This window comes from Taeniopygia guttata, chromosome 5 (assembly GCF_048771995.1).
Source record: "Taeniopygia guttata chromosome 5, bTaeGut7.mat, whole genome shotgun sequence".
In the NCBI taxonomy this organism is placed as follows: domain Eukaryota; kingdom Metazoa; phylum Chordata; class Aves; order Passeriformes; family Estrildidae; genus Taeniopygia; species Taeniopygia guttata.
The window spans coordinates 58,108,439-58,127,630 of NC_133030.1; the positions used below are offsets into that span (position 1 = coordinate 58,108,439).

A 19,192-nucleotide genomic window follows, 5' to 3' on the forward strand; every position below is an offset into this window, starting at 1 on the left:
ACAGAGGCCTCTCCATGTAAACTGAAGTCTGTTCCTAGCAACAGATTATTATTACTCACGCGCTGAGCCAAGCCAACATCATGAACAGAAACGGCAGATTTTTATCTTTGGTCAACCAATCCAAAGGAAGTAGAGCTCCACAGGGCTGACCAACTGAAGACGCTTTCCTTTTTGGCCATTAACAAAGATCTCTGTTTGTTTTACATTCAGAAAGAAGAAGCAACATTCAGAAGTGCAAGTCTTGAGCCTTGCAAAGTGCTACTGAGCCACCTTTTTTTGGTAAGCTGTTTTTCTGTAAGTTTGACAGAGACTCCCTAAAGGCAAATTATTGGCATCCAAGTCATGATCCCATGACCTAAATAATTATCACAGGAAACCCCACATCAAGTTTGTTTGGTTTCCACTCATTTATAATATTTTCTTTTCCCATTGCTTCTCATATACTCACACCTCTGTTAACTCTGAGAAGTTCACACAGCACTTTGATGGTCCTGCTTTCTCCTAAAGACTTCACTTACAATACTTTCACCACATTTTCACTCAGTAGTGGGGAGAAAGGTCTGTTTAAAGGATGCATTTTCTATCACCTTTGCATTTAAACACTTTTATCTTTTAAGATCCTACTCCAAACTGAAGTTCATCCCTTCCACTGTTAAAGTGCTTGCCATCATTGTTCTTCTGGACCATCTCAGATTGTATCACACTCCAAACTGGAATGTGATCACACAGAAAACATGCTGATCCCCCTCCCTTCAAAGCCAGATTCCTCAGGATGGCAAAAATCAGGACAGCATCATTGACAGATCTACCTTCACTTCCTCCCTTGAGGAATTGACAACTTTGCTATGTCTGGCAGAAAAATAATTATTTGTCATCTTCCAGTATGCAACAATGACATATTCTCTGTGCTTCCCTGGAGGAAAAAAAGTGCTTCCATTAGGTTTCCATCCCTCTGAAGGTGATACAGAAAAGAGGCTACAGCCTCCTGATCCTGCATAACACCCAACAGCACTCAGATGGGTATCAGCCAGTCTTTTAATAAGTGGCATTAGTGCATGTGGCATCAGAGAGACTCTGCACTGCCTGGGATGAAGCTGAAATAAGCCTGGCCTTGGGTACTCTTATACTATCAGTGGCTGGAGATGAAGGAATCCAAAAGAGAAAAGCTTGGAAAAGACTGAACAACTCTGCTCAGGTAGAACCAAGCCAAGAGAGCATTAGATAGAACTGCAAGACACCAAGCCCAGAGAAACCAAGATCTTCAGGAGGTGCAGAGCTGGACATGAAGCTGCAACCCTCTGCCACAGAAATTATCTTGTCTCATGTGACCTGATGCTCTGAAACCAAGTGGACAAGTAAGGACTGCTCCAAAGAGGAAGACCAAGGCAGCTCTTATAAGTTTATTTATTACAAGCAGCAGCAGTACATTTTTGTTATACAGGGACTTCCCAGTGATCTATTTATAGGTTTTGAAAACCAGCCAGCAGAAGCATATGAGTATACAAAAGCCACACCATTTTGAAGGCCAGCAAATGTTGCTGGTTTGTCTTTGATTTACACATCAGTAACAATTCCTGTTACAGAAGCACAATGGATCTTCTTATTGTGTTAATCAATTTTAAAACACTGTTAACTAAGTGTCTTTCTTGACCTTTTCTCTTTTTGAGGGGGGTGGTAATATATCAGTCATCCTGGTACAATTACACAGTTTGAAAACTGCACTCCCTCCACGCTGATGTTAACACACACGCAGAGAAATGCTTTTATGAACAGAGTTAAGCCTTGTTCACACAGTCACAAAGGTTGACCCACAGAGGAGCACAATGCAATCACTTGCCCCCAGAACAAGAACCTATCTCACATTTATCTGTTCCCAAGTAGGAAGGCAGTGCCAAAACACACTGAGTAAAATTACAGAAACAATTCAGTTTTCAACTGGTTTCCAAGAATTTCCACATTGTTAATGAACACAAGAACTGCTCAGGACTTAAAATCACAGCTGTTAAGGTAAAAAAGAGGAGTGTTGAATGCCTGGAGGCTCAGGAGGCTGATGCCATAAACCTCAATCACCCCAGGGTCCACTGCTATGCAGGAAGCCAAAAACACCATGGTGACTTCATGCCTCCATCAACATCAACTGCTTGGGCAACAATTCAATCTCCAAAATACAAAGCCCATGAGCACACCCCAGCCCAAAACCACCTGTGCAATGCCCAGAAGCCTCCAATTATACCAAAAAACCATTCATCTGTTGCTGCGAGGCCAGAATGGAAGAGTTTTTCCAGAGCAGGGACTGGTCTTGCACTCCCCCACCAGCCAGAGCAGCTCCAAGGCCGCTTGCTGCAGATAATGGGGCTGTGGGAAGGGTTATCACCAAAACAACGTGAGAAACACAGGCTGGCTCCAGAGCCGTGCTGTACCTGGGAGCCGCATCCAGCGCACAGGCACGACCTCCTCCTCCGCGCCGCGCTAACCGGGAGAGCAGGCAGCAAGATGGCAATCGCTGTCACTTCACTCCTACAAGCCTCTCTCCCTTTTCCCACGACAGACAGCCCCACCAGGCTGCTTGCCTGGGCTAGCTGGGCTCAGGCTGCAGCCCGGAGCAGCCACGCTGTGCCTGGAAGGGGAAAGGGCACAGACACATCCCTGACCTTTGGCTGTGAGCTCCCAGCGCCAGAGCCGCGCTCTGCTCCGCTCCCACAGCCCCTCCTCGGCCTTCCTGGCCAGACTGGACAGCAGGGAATGGACGGGAAGGGGGCGGGAATGGTCTGCAGTCACACAGAGTTTCAGCTCTCACGCCTGAGCGGAACAAACTGGACTCCACCGCCTACGCTGACCAAGCAAGAAGCGTCACAGTAAGTTGTTCTGCTGATTTACAAGTGTTTCCCTCCCTTGGATTGAGACTGAAAGTCAGTGATTTAATACAGACACACTGGAAACACTTGACATGGTAAAGATATTTAAAATAGCAATATGTAACAACTACACCTGCTTGGCATTAATGGCATTATATTCACAAGAAATAGGCTCCTAGTAATATTTGAAGATTACAAATGTTTCCTTCCCAATTCCCTTTTTCCCCAAATAAAGGAAACAGTCAGATGGTTAACACACACATTATTCTGTTGAGCAAAGCTCTCCTAAGCAATAAAAAGGCCTGGAGTGTCTAAATTAAATCATAACACTGTTCAGAAAGACCTTCCTGAAGAGCAGTAATCTCTTTTAGGAAGTAAGGAAAAGAGAAAGTCACTAGGGATAGTGGCAATCTGAACACAGGAGTTTCCACTAAAGCAGGGACTTGCTCTGACTGAGCAGAATCCCTGGAAGCAACAGAGCAATGTTTGCACAACAGACCTCGCAGACAGAGCCGGGAAAGGGGAGGAAAGTGAACTGCACCATGGATTTGAGATCCTAAGGAGTAAGGGCATGTCTCAAGCTAAACTCATCTGCTTTGGCAGCATTCCTGCAAGGATCACAAACTTGTTGTGACCACTAAATATAGCAGAGAAAAGGAATCTACTTCAAGTAGCTCTCTCCATCAGCGCTCACTGTTTTACACGGGCAGAAAAAAAAACACAAAAGAGATTTGTCAAGCAAATGGCAAACGAAGCTTGCCAAATTTGAAGGGCAAATTACAATTTAAATGATAGGTCCTAGCCTGGCAGCTGTGAATTCATCAGCTTCGCTCTCAAGCATGTCCAATCAAGGCTCCAGCAATGCAAGCTACTATGCTTCCCCAGCACACCTCTCCTCTCACGTGGAGGGGCTGCCTCTCCAAAGAATCAGTCTGTCATCTCCCTATAATTCTTCCAGCTGAAAATTCCCTTCAAAGTGCTAGCTCAGGGTCTTGTTTGTTTGTTTTATGCCTTCTGTCCCACGTACTTCAAGGTCTGTGGGCAGAGCAGCCTTTCTACGAGCACAGCCTGCCTGTGCTGGCTCTGCACGTACGAAAGGGGCCCCTCGACGGTGGCGTCTCCCACGCTGACTGTGCAGGACCTTCTCCAGTAAGAAAAGCACTTTCCTTTACCACTTAAATAAAATATCTTTGCTTTGAAAGAATTAGCTGCTTTAGGGGAAAGAAAACAAACCCACAAAGGTACATCTCTGATTTATAGCATTGTTTCAAGCTTCTAGAGTAACTCTGTGTGTGCAGTGAAAAGCTGGCCAAACACTGTTATTCCTGCCAGTGCTGATGCCAGAGAAGACCAAACAGCGAAAGGGCTCATAGACAGCCCAAGAGAAAGAACTTGGTGTTGCACAGTAAACTGCTAGAATAAACTCTTCTTGCTACATAAAATAAAAAATTAAAATACAGGTGCAATTGCAAAGCCAAGTACTCCAAATTAGAAGCAGCCCAGATCAAAGAATGCCTTACTTATATCACACATTCCACTTCTGCCCACTCAGGGTGACAAGAGTTCCTCCCATCCACATCTGAATCACGGGGTGTCCAGGCTGCTTGCTCTGAGAACCAGGATTTCTTACAACGCAGACAAACCAGGACAGATGCCCGTGAGCCCCGTGCATCTCCCTGGCTGAAAGGCACCAGCAAAAGTTACTTACAGACAAGTCCAGTCAAGCAGCAGAGGCCGTGTTGGGTAAGCAGAGCTGCTGCTCCATCCTGTCCCAGGCCAGGCAGCACGGCCAGGCCAAGCAGGTGAGGTAAGACATGAGCCAGCCCCTGCCCGAGCCAACTCCAGCCCACCGAGGCGTGCCTCTGGACAGATTCTGGGGACACACCTCTAGGAGTCACCATCCAGAATGAAACCCCAGCAGGGAGATGGTGTGTGATCACCAACACAACCCCTTGGAACAGGATATGCTTCAATTTCCTCACAATTCACACACTGGCTTTCAGTACAGTAAGCTCCAGGACTGGCTTCTCGCAGAATACACGTCCAGAGTCACCTCTGAGCTTTGCAAAGGTGATGCCTTCACTCACCAACATTATCTGTAAAGCCATTCCAAGGCTACCTACAGCACCAGGACGGCACAATCGCTCTGCAGGAGCACTGTTTGCTCACACTAAATTGCACAGATACCCACTTCCACTCCCTGAGGAACTCCTGAGGTGACCTGGACATGTAATTGGGACAAAAATACATACTTTTCACTTATCCAAAACAAAGCCAGTCCTGCTCTTGATTCCCTCTTACAATAACAAGCTCTGCCCTCTCCATCCCAGGGGTATTTCATCATCAACATTCCACCCAGTTTTGCATAAGATACAACACTGCAAACTGTTTATCATACGTTCTTTTTCTTTAAAAAAAAAAAAAAAACCAACAAAAAAGCCTAGCAAACAACTCTAAACCTGTCAGCCTTAACTGTGAAACCACTTGTTACAGGCTGAGCAGTTGAAGAAGCAGGATGACAATGCCAGGAAATACCTGGAATTGATCTTCAAAGTTTATTTTTGGAGACTGGCTTTTCTCCCAGCTCTTATTTAATAATTTGCTCTTTCCCTCCTCTCCCTAGTTGTTCTCTGCAGGGTCAAATTGCAATCTGTTTCACCTCCTGGAGTTCACCCACAGACCCCCTAAGAAGAACTTTAGGAATCAAATTTTGGCTCAGACAACACATTCTTTCTATTTCATGGCTATCATATTCTTTCTCAGGTATCAAGAAAGATAGTCTGGTATTTGTCTAGAATCAGACGTGCACAGGATCCATTTAACACTCAGTACCTGCCTGTGCTTCACATCTCTGCTACACAAGCAAATTTCTTCAGCAAATTCTCTCACTTGACATTTAGCTCATTTAGCAAAAGAAGTCTGTCTATTGTGAACTAGTTCTCCACACTAGAGGAATTTTATCCTTAGCCTACCTGGTTTACCAGCTCAGATAGCCTTTTGCTACAAGAGCTGGTGATTTCTTTTCCAGACTGCTAAACAACACAATGGTGGCAGCAACACCTCTGAGGTGACCAGGATGTGGCTCCCTGTGGTTTGCATTTAGATCTATCTATTGCATGCTGTGGATGTGTCTGCTTAGAGAGTTTCCATACATCACCCAACCACCAGGGAACAGCCACACTTGCAGTCCTGGGCCATGACAAGACTGAACTGCTGCACATTTACCCCAAGGTAAAGTGTAGGGTAAAAAAGGTAAAGAGGGTAAAAAACATTTACGTTCAGTCACAAGTGTGCTTGTGACTGAGAGCACACACAATCACTCTCAGCAGCCTCCTGGGTGCACAATACTTCAGCATTGTGCCTGAACTATGGATTTTTGCAAGAGAAAGGACAGGGAAAGGAGGATGAGCCTGCATAATTTTGCAGAAGGTTTCCAGTACCTTCCAGGTGCCGTCCACCACCGAGAGCCAGAGCCAGCATCACCCCCCAGGAGCACAGCGGATTGCAAGGCAGCTGCAAGGAGCTCGGGCAGGGGAAGGAGCACACCCCTGGGAGCCCACAGTGCCCTCACTGCTTCCACCTCTGCCACTAACCTGATGTGAGACCTTGAAAACGTCACTCTGCAAATCCCCTTCGGCCTCTCACTTACAGCAGATTGTCAGGTCCAGCCCAAAGCTTGTCTGAGTCCAGGGACTGACCAGGGGTGAAGAGTGGATTTAAACTGGATGTGCTGTCTGCTCCCCAGTCTCAGGTACAGCCAAATGCCTTACACTGCACAACCAACACTGAGTCTGGTGGAAATGAGGACACTCAGAGCCCTCCAAGATGCTCTGCTGGGACATGAGACATTTTGGCCGAGATTCAGCTCTGCTGACACTTAACAGCCACAGGAGCAGTACCTCTGTAAGTGCTCTTTGTTTGAGCTCAGCAGAAACAATGGAGAGGAACAGGCACTTTTAGGGCAGTTTGTCCAATGTATTTTTAGATGTCCAACTCAGTGCGGATGAATCATGGCTCAAAAGCGTGTGCTCCTCTCCAGTGACTATGAAAGGAGTCTGGAGAACTGTCTTTCGTGCAGATAGTTATGTTATATGGTTTGGCAAGATGAACTGTGGCCTTTTAAGATGGGGAAAAGGAAGGAAACAAAGCAGCACCCCCTCGGGTTATGCTGAAGCACCCTCCAGGTGCTCTGTGCCTCCCTCCCCAGAAACACCTTGTAACTAGATGATACACAACCACCTTCACCCTTGGGCCTGGCTTTGCTAGAAGAATTTCACTCAGTTACTGGACTTGCATATTTCACCAAATATTCCTACAAGCAGAGCTGCACATTGCTCACATTCAAGAGCCACCAAGAAGCTGAATGTGCTTCTTGTGAGTCAGATTTCGTTCCTTTCCCTGCATCATTTAGGGGGTTATTAACAACACAAGCCCGGGCAACACAGAGGTCTCTGATGGAAATTGAACAGTTTCTCAGGTGTGTCTACACACCATGGATGGGTGTACAGGCTGTCACAGACCGAGGGGTACCCAGTGTATTCCTTCCCCTCTCTGCTTAAAACTTTTGCTCCACCATTCACCAACTCCTGGTCTTTCACCTGGCAACCAACAGCCCAGAAGATTCAGAAAACAAAACTTTTTCCTGCAAACCCCACATTTCTGCCTCCCTACACTTCCCTAAAAGTAATTACAAGTGCTTTGTTTTCCATCTTAATTGTCATTTCCTTTGATAGAACTTGCAGCCTAAGTCTAAATGCTCAGATAACTAGTGCCATTCTTTTCTCTTCTTCATCATCCCTGGTCACAAACTGTATTGCTTGTACCAGGGTCAGCAGTCCCTTAAAAACCTCTCGAGCCAATCTGTGCAGCTGCATTGTGCAGGGAGTTATCAGCAGGCTGCAGGAAGGTTAGAAAGCAAACCTGCCTCCCTACGAGACCAAAGTTATGCCTGGAGTCAAAGCCCCGTCCTGTTTCCCCTCCTGTGAGGAGATAACAGCCTGTTCTACACCAGCTCTTTCCCTCACACAGCTTTCTGCTGTGCACACAAGCTGGGCTAAACAGAAGTTTAGTCCCTGTCCTGGTCCCTGGACAGGGAGCAGACTGTTCCATCTCCTGCCGAGAGTACTTGTCATTTAGGTGATCTACAGACGTTGTCTTCTTTGTACCAACACCAGGAGCTGTGTGTGATCCATGAAGGTGGCAGGAAGTTGGTCAGTATTCAGCAACACTATTCAGTCTGCAATCCTTTTGCAAAGAAAATGCTCCAAACAAGAGGGGTCCCTCCCCTCCCAACATTATCCCAAGCCAAAATACATTCATCCTTCACAGTGACTGCTTGCTACTGGCACTCTTCATGCTCTGCAGGATGCAAGTCAGTCCAGGAAGGGCAAGGCAGTCAAATTCAAGTCCTATGGGATTAACATAAACTGTATTTTATGATTCATAGTCCAGCAGCTATATGTTTTATCACAGGTATAAACTCCTGCTCCTCCTGCAGGAACTGCATGTTGGCACAAAGAGTGGGGTGAACATTGTCTGTCCCTTAACATGGGACCAGTGGTACAAGTACCACTTATACTCCCATACATTTACATTCCTGACCAATTCATCCACGCCAGCTGAAGTAAAAAACTCCCTCTGACCCAAGTCAGGTCTTGATTCCTCCTCTAGAGAGCAAAAATAGCAAAATCAGATCAACCTGCTCTGCCAGTGTCTACATGGCCACATCTGCCTCAGTTACAGGCGTCCCCCACCCAAACCGTCCAGGGATGAAATTCAAGCAAGGAAAGATTAGGTGAGAGGTGTATGAAGTGTCACCTTCCCTTTAATCACAGCTTATGGATCCATCCCAAAGCATTACTCATGCAGTGCTCCACACTCCACATTGTGTATAATCCCACTGCCTAATCCAACTACTTGTTCAAACAGGCACGTTGCTAGGAGTGGGTCCTTGCCACCACTGGGAGCATTCCTTCAAGACCACGTCCTCTCCCACATCTAGAAGGACCACAACAGCAAAAAAAAACCTGCAGGAAAGGTAGAGCAAGCGTGGTGCACACACAGCTCATCCCTTCAACACGACACAGCCCATGGCCATCCCCTCCCACGCTGCCAGATCACGCTGGGGAAACACTTCAGTTGTGGTAAGCAACAGATAAGCATCTCTGCACCGACACAGAAAAAGCATCTCAGCTGGTAGACTTTTAAAACCGGTATTTATTGTGCCTCAGGGAAGAAAATAAATTGGCTAAATGGGCTGAAAGGCACAGCTTCACTAGGAAGAGCTTGGATTGTCTCTTTGCATCCTTCGGCACAAACCCGCCATTGAGAGGGCAGATCTAAAACAGAGCCACAGTTGCTAAGAAAACAGCACTGCAAACAGATGTCAGGAGATGATTCATGGAGTAAGGGCATATCTCTGTACTACAGATAAACCAAAATGAATGAGGCTCTTTATACCTGATCTCCCAAGCTGGCCTTCCTCATACCCGCTTTGGGACTTTTTCTTTAGTTCCTTTCTATATTCAGATGTTGAGGAAACTGACCAGAGCTGAACTCACTGTTTATGGAATAATTACTAGTAAAAGGGGTTTTACAACATGCATAATTAACTCAATAAATGGGCTAAACTGTGGCCCATTTTCCCCCTAAAACAATGCAATTTTCTCCCAAAGCATGCAAGCAATCTTTCCCAAAACATATGAGGAAGAGTAACACAAAACACACAGATAAAAGTTGCAAAGAAACAAACAGTAACTGGTTGGGGTTTTTTTCTTACTTTCTTTTTCAACATAAAACTTAAAATTAGCAGCTAGGGAGATAAAGCATTTTCAAGCTATTAGATCACTAGCCAGCAATGCACGCCGCTCCTTGAATTACTTCATTGTGTCTCTGCTTAAAATCTTTGCCTGACAAATAAATAAAAAATAGCTGGCACACTATAGGACTGGTCAAGTGCTACTGACACCAACAAAATTCTCAGTTACTTTACTGAACTTTTAGTCAGATTTAATAGGAGAAAGATTAGCTCCTTTCTTAGAATATCCAGAATCATGTAACATCCTAAGTTGGAAGGAACCCCCAAGGAGCATTAAAGTACAGTCCCTTTGCCTCTCTTAAAACCACCATGCTCAAATCTTAGCACTGTATCATATCAGCAGTACTTAACATAGAGTTTCCTGAGGGTATTTGTAAGGAATTGCTTAAATAAAGGACCTTTAATATATGGTTTTGTAGAAAACTCAGGTAAAAAGGTAATTATCATTCATTACCATTCATTAGGAAGAAGGGAAGAATGAACATTAATTTATACACTTCTGAATAGGTGTTTGTACAGCATTTCACATGAGGGAGGCCCAAACATTGCCACTGCACACATCAGTACACGGTGACACGTTATTGTGGTCACTGCTGGTGTTTCACCTCTAAATTCCAGTGCCACCACCCATCCCTCTTTCTTCAACTCATTCCCACTGCCACCACCTGCAGATGCCAGGGCTTCCTCTCCCCTGCCACCTCCTGCCCACTCCACACCACCCCATCCTCTCTTGCTATCACACGCCGCCTTCTGCCTTGGAAATCAATTATTTAGGCTGCCCTGATTTCAGCCAGAGGTGGCTGTGTGTGCAGACACTGTTATTGCGAGCAGAGTTAACAGCTGCCACGCTGCTCCTTCCCAGAGCTACAAAGCCACCCCAGAAGTGGCTGAAGCCCATGACACAGCTAAGCAGGAGCCAGCAGCCGCTCTGCAGGAATTGCATTTCACACAGAGATGTTGTAAACAGACGTGCCCGCCAAGCTACGGCTCTGCTCACTTGGCCAACAGTCACAATAACGAGCTGGGACGCTGCATGTGGCACTTAGGTCTTTGTCCGTCTGTCTGTCCTGCAAGGGCTGAGAGGGAGGAAAACTCAGGAATGACAGAAAAGGGGGAGAGGACAGGCGGGATATAGGCAAAGAGGAAAGCAGAGGCATGAGGAACACACAGTCCCAGACACGATAAAGGCTGTGAGAAACTCTAACACTTGCTCAAAGTTTTCTCTCTCTAGATTCCCAGTAACTTGAGGAGGGTGCACCTGCTCTACTTCCTGATGCTCTCGGGAAAAACAGAGAAGAGCCATTCAGTTTGATTCAGAACGATTCAGACTGAGCCCAGGTTTAGTTTTGGAGGTGAAAGGAGGACAAAGGAGCCTTCCCTTAAATCTACAAACACACACACAGAGCACCTGACACTAAGTCAGCACCATGTTACAGACAAGGAGCCCCATGTGCGGCATCCCATGAGCTGGAATAACACAGATCCGTAAAAACTGCTCCGAGAGGAAGCCGGCGGCTGCCAGGAGCCTGGAAAGCCGGGAGGAAGGGAGGGAAGGCAGGAGGGAGGCTGGCAGCGAGGCGGGAAAGAGAAAGGAGCCCATGTGCAGCGGGCAGCAGCACCGGCAATAACACACAGCGCAGGGAGATACCCGCGCCTCCCGCGGCCCTCCCGGATGAGCAATCGCTCCCTTCTCCCGAGAACTTTGCCTAAGTTTGCAGGGTCAGTTCCCGAACACACAACCCAAGAGATACCGACGTTCCCAGCGGTACCCAGGGCTCCCCGGGGAAGCGCCGGTCACCTGCCCGCACCCCCTGAGCGCTCCCCCGCCGCGGGACGAGCCGGCCCCGGCCGGAGCCGCTCCGGAGCGCGGCCCCCGCTCGGGGAGGGCAGGGCAGGAGCGCGGGGGCGGGAGCTCGCTCCGAGCCCGCTCCGAGCCCGCTCCAAGCCCGCTCCAAGCTCGCTCCAGACCCGCTCCGAGCCCGCTCCGAGCTCGCTCCGAGCTTGCTCCAAGCCCGCTCCGAGCCCGCTCCAAGCCCGCTCCCGCCGCCGGCCGAGCCCGCCGCGCTCCCCCGCGCAGCCCGGCGAACTCCCGCCGCTGCCCCGCCGCGGTGCTTCCCCCTTTTCCCCGGCGTTGGCAGCGCTGGGAGAAGGCGGGGACGCGCTCCGGGAGCGCGGTCTCTCCATCCGCGCCCCCCGCGCAGCGATGTCCCGCGGGGGGCGCGGGCGGTGCCGAAGGTGCAGCCGGCACCGAGGGAACAAAGGCGGCGGCGGCGGCGGGGAACAAAGAGCGGCAGGTACCGGCGCGGCGGAGGGCGCGGGCAGCGGAGCGGGGCGGCGGCACCGGCCGGCCGGGGCATAGGGGCCGGACCGGGCGGGCAGCGCCGCCGCTCCCGCACAAAGGCGCAGCCGGAGCCGCGCTGCAACTTCCCGCGGGCGGGTCCCGGCGGGGCAGACTCACCGCGGGCGCAGTCCCGGCATCGGCGGCGGGCGCGGGTGGCGAGGGCGGGAGGGAGGAGGAGGAGGAGGAGGAGGAGGAAGGACGGAGCGGCCGCTCCCCGCCCCGGCCGCTGCCAGCGAACGAGCGCGCTCCCCGCCCGCGGGCCGGAGGGCGGCGCGGCCGCGGCTCCCGCAGCCCGGCCCGGCCCCGCCTCCGCCGCCGGGAGCGCCCCCCGCCCGCGGGACGCCCCGGCACGGCCGCGGGTCGCGGGGTGCCCGGCCGGAGGAGGGGAGCGGCTCCCCGCGGCCGCCTGCGCTCACCGGCCTTGGCTCCGTGTGCGGCGCTTCCCGCTGTTTTCCCTCCCGGCGCTGCTCATCCCGCCCCTCGTGGACAGCCGGGCAGGGCCACAGGCGCTCTGTGTCCATGTGCTTCAGAGGAAGGACTTGTGCTGGAAGTAAGAAGACCTGTGTGTTGTAGGAACCGTTTTATGGTCTGGGAATGTTTGGGGTTACAGGTGATAGACAGAAATAAAATCGTCACAGATGTGCAGCACCCCCAAATCAAATTTACCACGTCATTGGAGACTTCTCCAGTTTCTGCACAGCTTCCACAGCCCTCCCCAAGCTGAGCTCTCCTCATCTCAGGCACAGACCCCAGGTATGACCCTTTTACCTCTCTCTTCCAGATTCAGACTTTCATCAAGTTTAGGGACAGCATCATCTGGCTGTGCCAAGTCAGAACTCTGGAAGGCAGATGGGGGTCAGTTATGTAAACATAAGTTGTGGGTCTTTTTATAGAACTCAGTTGAGGGTTTGTGGAGGAGGAAAAAGAAGGAATTCCTTGTATTTGTCCCATTTTTTACTGGATATCTTTTGGCTGTAGACTTCACAAAGTGAGAAGATACAAATATTGGGATTAAACTGTTTTACACACCCAGAGGTCAGCCAGCTATTCAAAGGAAATATAACTTTCCAAAAGCCACTTCCTGCCAGTGTGAATACATTGTGCTTCTCCTCAATCTGTGCTGGTAAAACATCAACCACCTTAAAGGAGGGAAGCGAGTAAGATCCTTTATTTGAAGACTACAAAACCAAATGTGCCTGCTTACTCAAGCTTCTCTTTATACCCATAGATCTGCCTAAAGAAATTCTGCAAGATTTGTAGCCCTGATTTTCTGCAAGGAAATTTTTCATTTCCAGGCAAAAGTGAATCCTGCTCCCTTTCAGTGTCATTTCAGCTGGAGCCTGAGAATGCACTGACTTGCAGAAGCAACAATCAGAGCTGGCTACGACTTGACCGCCCTGCCTTGGTAAACACCTGGTCAAAATCATCAAAATCGTGCTTTGTTGCCATCCTGGCAACAAACCAACCCGTGATGTTTCTTTGTGTACTTTTTAAACTTGTTTTAGTGAGGATTAACTAATGTTTGTATAGTGTTTGTATAGTGACACAGCTCTCTGGTGCTCCATGGACACAGCTGAAGGCAAAGGCCTTCGGGCTATGCTGTGGTTTCCTAATTCCTGTGTTAAGGCTACTGTAATGCATATCCTCAAAGTGAAATAAACATTTCTGACTGATTTATGACTTTTGACTGACAGTTTTCTTGTTCTAGAGGAAGGAGAAAAGAAGATACAGTATCAGAAGCAAGCTGCAATACTTGAAGAGTTATTTCAAGTCCCCTGTTGATCACTTGAGGGTCTTGCACATGCTATGAAATTCACCAGAAGTCGTCTCATGGAGCCTTGATCTTTAATGCCTTGGAGAACACCATCCCACATTATCTCTCCATGTTCTTCTCACTGACTTCACCCTGCCATGAATCACAGGGCTCCTCATCCCAGCATACACAGCACAGGTCCCAGCCCAAGGTGCTTGTTTTCACTCCAGTTACACATTTCATAACTCGCTTGTAAAGCACTTTGAAGATATGACACTGAGTGTTGCTAGCACAAAATGGTATTGTTGGACAGGTTTAACATGAGCAATTAAACAGTAATTCCATAAAAAAGGTGTGAGACACAAAGTTAGAATTAAGTCATATATGCCTACTTTGTATCCAAATCTTCAGGCTGTTGATTGTCTGAAAATAAGCTTTCATCTCGTCACTGACAGGTACATGGGTGCTGCCAGCAAGGATAGCAAGTGGCTGACAGGGATCAGGCTTTGTGGAAGGTGAAGATCTGGAAGCTGTGAGAGCAGGGCTCTTTCCTGCTTTCTATGGCTGTCCGAAATGAGCTGCCTGGATGGATGCACAGACCCCTGGGGAAAAGCCCTACAGAGCAGCACTGTCAGGCAGTGATGGATATAACTGCAGTGGGGATGAGGAGCTCTCACAATTCCCGTGAAATTCTCTCCTGAAAGAGGGTCTGATCAGTGCAGCAGTGATTCTTGCCTCACCACCTTCCCACACCATCCAGAATGGCAAAGCCACTGAGCTGAATGTTTCTTGTACATCCAGGCAGTGATTGTCCCCCTGTGCTGGGCACTGGTGAGGCCACACCTCAGATCCTGGGTTCAGTTTTGGGCCCCTCACTACATGAAAGACATTGAGGGGCTGGAGCATGAACAGAGGAGGGCAACAGAGCTGGGTGAGGGTCTGGAGCACAGGTCTGGTGAGGAGCAGCTGAGGGATCTGGGGATGTTTAGCCTGGAGAAAGGGAGACTCAGGAGACCTTACCACTCTACAGCTCCCTGACAGGAGGTTGTAGCCAGGTGAGGGTCAGGCTCTGCTTCCAGGGAGCAAGGGACAGGACAAGAGGAAACTGCCTTGAGTTGCACCAGGGGAAGTTCACACTGGATATTAGGAAAAATTTCTGTACTGAAAGGGTTGTGAGGCATTGGAACAGGTTGCCCAGGGAAGTGGTGGAATCTCCATCCCTGAAGTGTTAACAAAGATGTGTGGCTGTGGCACCTGGGGACTGGGTTTAGTGCTGGATGTCATGGTGCTGTGTTAACAGTTGGACTCAATGACCTCAGAAGTCTTTTCCAGTCGTAATTGGAAGATTGGTCCATAGGTCCCACAGGGCTCAACAGCATGAGCTTCATGGTAGGACATTCCTTCCATAATGCAGAATTTGTATGTCTAGATTCCAGCACTGGAGGAAGATCAAATGTCCCCAAATCCCAGCCCCAGTCTAGATAAAGTGTTAACTCTGAACGATTGTGATGGCTGTGTAAGCTAATTTTGTTTGGATACTCCAAGTTATGTTTGCTCTGCAGTCTGCCAGGAGAAACCTTTGGCTTAGTGACCCTCCTCTTTCCCCTGCGTGCAGCCCCCCCTGTGCTGTGCTGGCACGGTGTGAGTGCTGGAGTTGGAGCTGGGAACCAGATGAAAGTTTGTCCTGAAGAAGAATAGTTTGTTTTGATCTGGATTGCTCCCAGGGTTTGATTGTGGTGTGGACACACAAAGAGGTATGTCAGCACGACAGAGGGGGCAGCAGGATCTAGCACAGGGACAGGAATGCACAGCAGACACTGGAGTTGGGAACATGACACTAAGCAAGAAGAGATCAGCACTGTGCCAGAAACATCAGCCTCTGTGCTCAGCTGCTCTCTGCTCACCCCATCCCTTGCAGGAGAGAGAACTGGGAAAGGGGAAGAAGGGGTGACAGTAGAAACTCACCTTTGGACTTTCCAAAGGACCTTCCACTCTGCTGGTGCAGCAACACCAAGGAAGTACGGATGCAGTTTTGCAGGCACCATTTTTGGTGGCAGTGATTTGATGGACCAGTCGGGTTATGCTCCCTCTGTTGTGCTGGTGCAGCTCTTTGTGCTGTTGTGTTGTCAAACAGACCAGGAAACTGCTTTAAAAAAGCAGCACCTCCCCTCCTCAGTTATTTTTACCCTGGCTCAGTTCCCAGACACAATTCACCTTGTCCCCACTGAGGTGCAACTGGAGGAAGAGTGCTGGAGTGGGAAAGTGTAGCCAGAAGCAATAAAACAGGGGTCTGCCTAAACCCACTGTGCCCCTCAAAAAATGCCTGTGGCCCAACACCTTGGGGGGAGTTTCCCTTCAGCAATCACAGCCAGCTTGTTTGTCAGAATTAGAGAGATCAAAAAAGAGGAAAGGAAGGTTGAATCCATGCAGGCACATGCAACATTTGCATACTATTTTCCTCTGGAAAACATAAAAGGAAATGTGACAGTAATCATGTTAGAAATGCTCCCTGTATCCCTCCCATTTGATCTAAGCTCTGTGTATGACACTGTCCCTGGCATGTAAGAAGGCTCCGGCTGATCGCCGGGCACTGCTGCTGCCTCCAGCACCCAGCTCTTTCTGCTGAAGTCAGTGGAAACACTGTGATGGTCACAGGTGCCCATGCCTAAATGCTCTGTTAGGTCACCAGCTAATTTTAGGACAGAGGAGCTCAGTTCCAAAAGAGTAAAATAGGTTAATAACACTTAAATCGCAGCAAATCTGTAGGAAATCTCCTGGAATAGGTCCATAATTAGCAAATCTACACTTCTTAAAGAAGAAATCCTCATATTTTCTTCAGTTCCCTTCTTCCCTCGATTTTACCTGTGGATTGTGGTTTGTGTGGCTAAAACAGGATGAACTGAAGACTTCTACACTTAGAGATTAGCACCTGAACCTTATGACAGCATCCAGGAGCCAGAACCATGCACTTACATCTTTCTATACTGGATTGCATTAGGGAGGTGTTTACTGTCTTAAAGAAAATAGTGCTGGTGTGAACTCCCAGATTTTTTAGAGCTAAGGCACTGGATTCTGCTCTTCCAGAGGCACATCCCAGGTTAGTCTCCTGAGGACAGGCACCTGCCATCTGAACTGTGCAGGGATCATTTTGCTCTATTTGTACTGCAGGCATCATGTGTAAATAAAGGTTTCCACTCTGTTTTCCCACCTCCAAAAGTGCACCAGCTTCTCAGTTACAGGTGAGGAAGGTTTGTTACACAAAGAAACAGTAATTCAGGTTTCACCCTGAAAATTAAAATTCAAAGGTGATCATCCCTATCCCTCAATTCCATCTTAGTGGGTTTTTTTGGATTGCAGGTTGTCTTAGGTTGCAATGCAAGATGTAACAAGGAGTATGTATTCTATCACCAGCTGTTGAAACCAGGTGGAGCAATGTTCTTTATCTTTTCCATGACCCATCCCTCATAACTCCAGGGAGGGATATCCTCTATTAGTGGGCCAGCTGTTAAAACCTGGTGGGGTTTATCTCTTCCACAAGCCATCCTCTCTCAAGGAGATCTCTTCTGTTAATGGGCTATTGAGTGTCCCTGCATGACTGATAAAATTACATCATCCCACTGGGAGATGCTCCGCCCAGGGGGAGGAGCCAAACATTCCTACCTGGATAAAAATTTGAGATTTGGAACATCAGGGGAGCTTGTTTCCACTGGATTCCCAGTGGAAGATGAGGCCTATCTACCTACCACCACTGGACCTTCAGAAGAAAATGACATCCTTCTACAGGATCCCTGCTCCAACAAAACCACACCTCTCACTGCAGGAGCACTGCAGCCACCATTTAACCAGACTGCTACCAACACCCTGACCCACAGGGTGTCAGGTCGGATTCTGACTCTGTCTTTTGTATTACCACATTTTTATTTTATTTATTTTAATTTTCCTAGTAAAGAACTGTTTTTCCTATTCCCATATCTTTGCCTGAGAGACCCTTAATTTAAAATTATAATAATTTGGAAGGAGTGGGTTTACATTTTCCATTTCAAGGGAGGCTCCTGCTTTCCTTAGCAGAGACCTGTCTTTTCAAGCCAAGGCACAGGTATTTACTGAGGGTATTTACCTCTGCTTTGTTTAAGTCCTGCTTCAGGTACTGAAGTGCCTTTGTGGATCCCACTTGAAACCTTGCATTCCTGATTGGCTTAGTGGGCTTAGCAGACTGTGTTTTAGGAGTCTGTTGGACTCTTGATAAGATCAGGTCAAGGTTTTACAGACTTTTAGGAGCCCATAAGACCTTGACCCAACCTTATCAGTAAATTCAGGCAAGGTTTTGGATTCAGAATCCCCTTATCTTAAACTCAAACATTTATCCACTTTTTTCACTTACATTAGTCAGTGTAACAAAACATAATACCCCTTCTATCCTTGGACTGTCACAGCTGCAGCCCTTGTGTTTATAAGAGCACTGTAATGAGCCTGCAGTCAGGACCACACCAGTCTTGTCAGCTTTGCCCTCGTGCTCCAAGGCTGGCTGTGCCTCCCACGCACTCTGTATCTCACCAGCAGCTTGGCATCTCACTTTTGGCTCTATTTCTCAGAAGCTGTGTGAGGGAAACCTGCCAAGAAACACTACTCAGCTGACCATAGCAGAAGCTTGAGAAACACAATGGTCAAATGCCAGGTCTGGATTCAGGAACCCAGAGCACGGATGAGGGAATAACAGCAGCTGGACAAGCAGCTTTGTAAAAGAGCTCCAACGGCAGCTGCAAACTCAGGTGCTTGTAAAACAAAACTGAGCAGCAGAAGGCAAGCAAGGGCTTGGGCATTTTCCTCTTGCTGGCCTCTTCTCACCCCTGAAGCACTTTCACTGAGGCCCAGACAAGACCTGCAGGAGTTTCATTTTCAGCAGTGTTTTAATCCCCTTTTAAGCCTTTCCTTGCCACCTCCAAGAATGGAAAGGAATCTAAGAGGAAAAAAACCTTCCTCTGTAGTTGCAGGTATTGATGGTTCTAGGACACACCTGGGCTGAGGACTGCAGAAACCACATCAGGACATGGAAACACTGGATGAGGCACCCTTCTCACCCCTCCATGGTCAGGCAAAGTTCCCTTCAGCAGCTCCCAGGCAGCAGCAGTTTGCTTTGCCTCTGCTTCCCCTGCACACTGACATATCTTGGGTGGATACAGCCCATTTTCAACCATGATTCAGTGGAGAACAAAAAAGCTCTCAAGGGTAGGAAGTGGGGCTAAGGCTTCTTTGGAAGCAGGATTTAGTAATCCCAGTTGCCACCTTTAAAAATCAGTGCCCTTTGGGCCCCAGCCAGCCCTCAGCTCTGTCAACATCTTTACTGCCAACTTTACTAACAGTCACACAAATGTAAATCTACTGTGAGAAGAGGATTAAGCCCATTCTGGTTTTATGGCCTATGAAAT

At 48.3% G+C, this 19,192-nt stretch overlaps 1 protein-coding gene and 1 long non-coding RNA gene across 2 annotated transcripts in view; one reads left to right on the forward strand and one right to left on the reverse strand.

Annotated features, from left to right (window-relative positions):
- SYNE2 (spectrin repeat containing nuclear envelope protein 2) overlaps positions 1 to 12,268 on the reverse strand; it is a 175,823-nt gene extending 163,555 nt beyond the window's left edge. Inside the window, exon 1 of the mRNA XM_030275147.4 lies at positions 12,131 to 12,268. The gene's annotated coding sequence lies outside the window, so the exon portion shown is untranslated. The remainder of the gene's footprint in view (positions 1 to 12,130) is intronic.
- A 140-nt stretch (positions 12,269 to 12,408) lies between these two features.
- Positions 12,409 to 13,690, forward strand: LOC115495623 (uncharacterized). Its single transcript, XR_012056553.1, has 2 exons — positions 12,409 to 12,563; positions 13,309 to 13,690. It is a non-coding gene; the product is annotated as an uncharacterized lncRNA (long non-coding RNA).
- Positions 13,691 to 19,192: the final 5,502 nt, after the last annotated feature.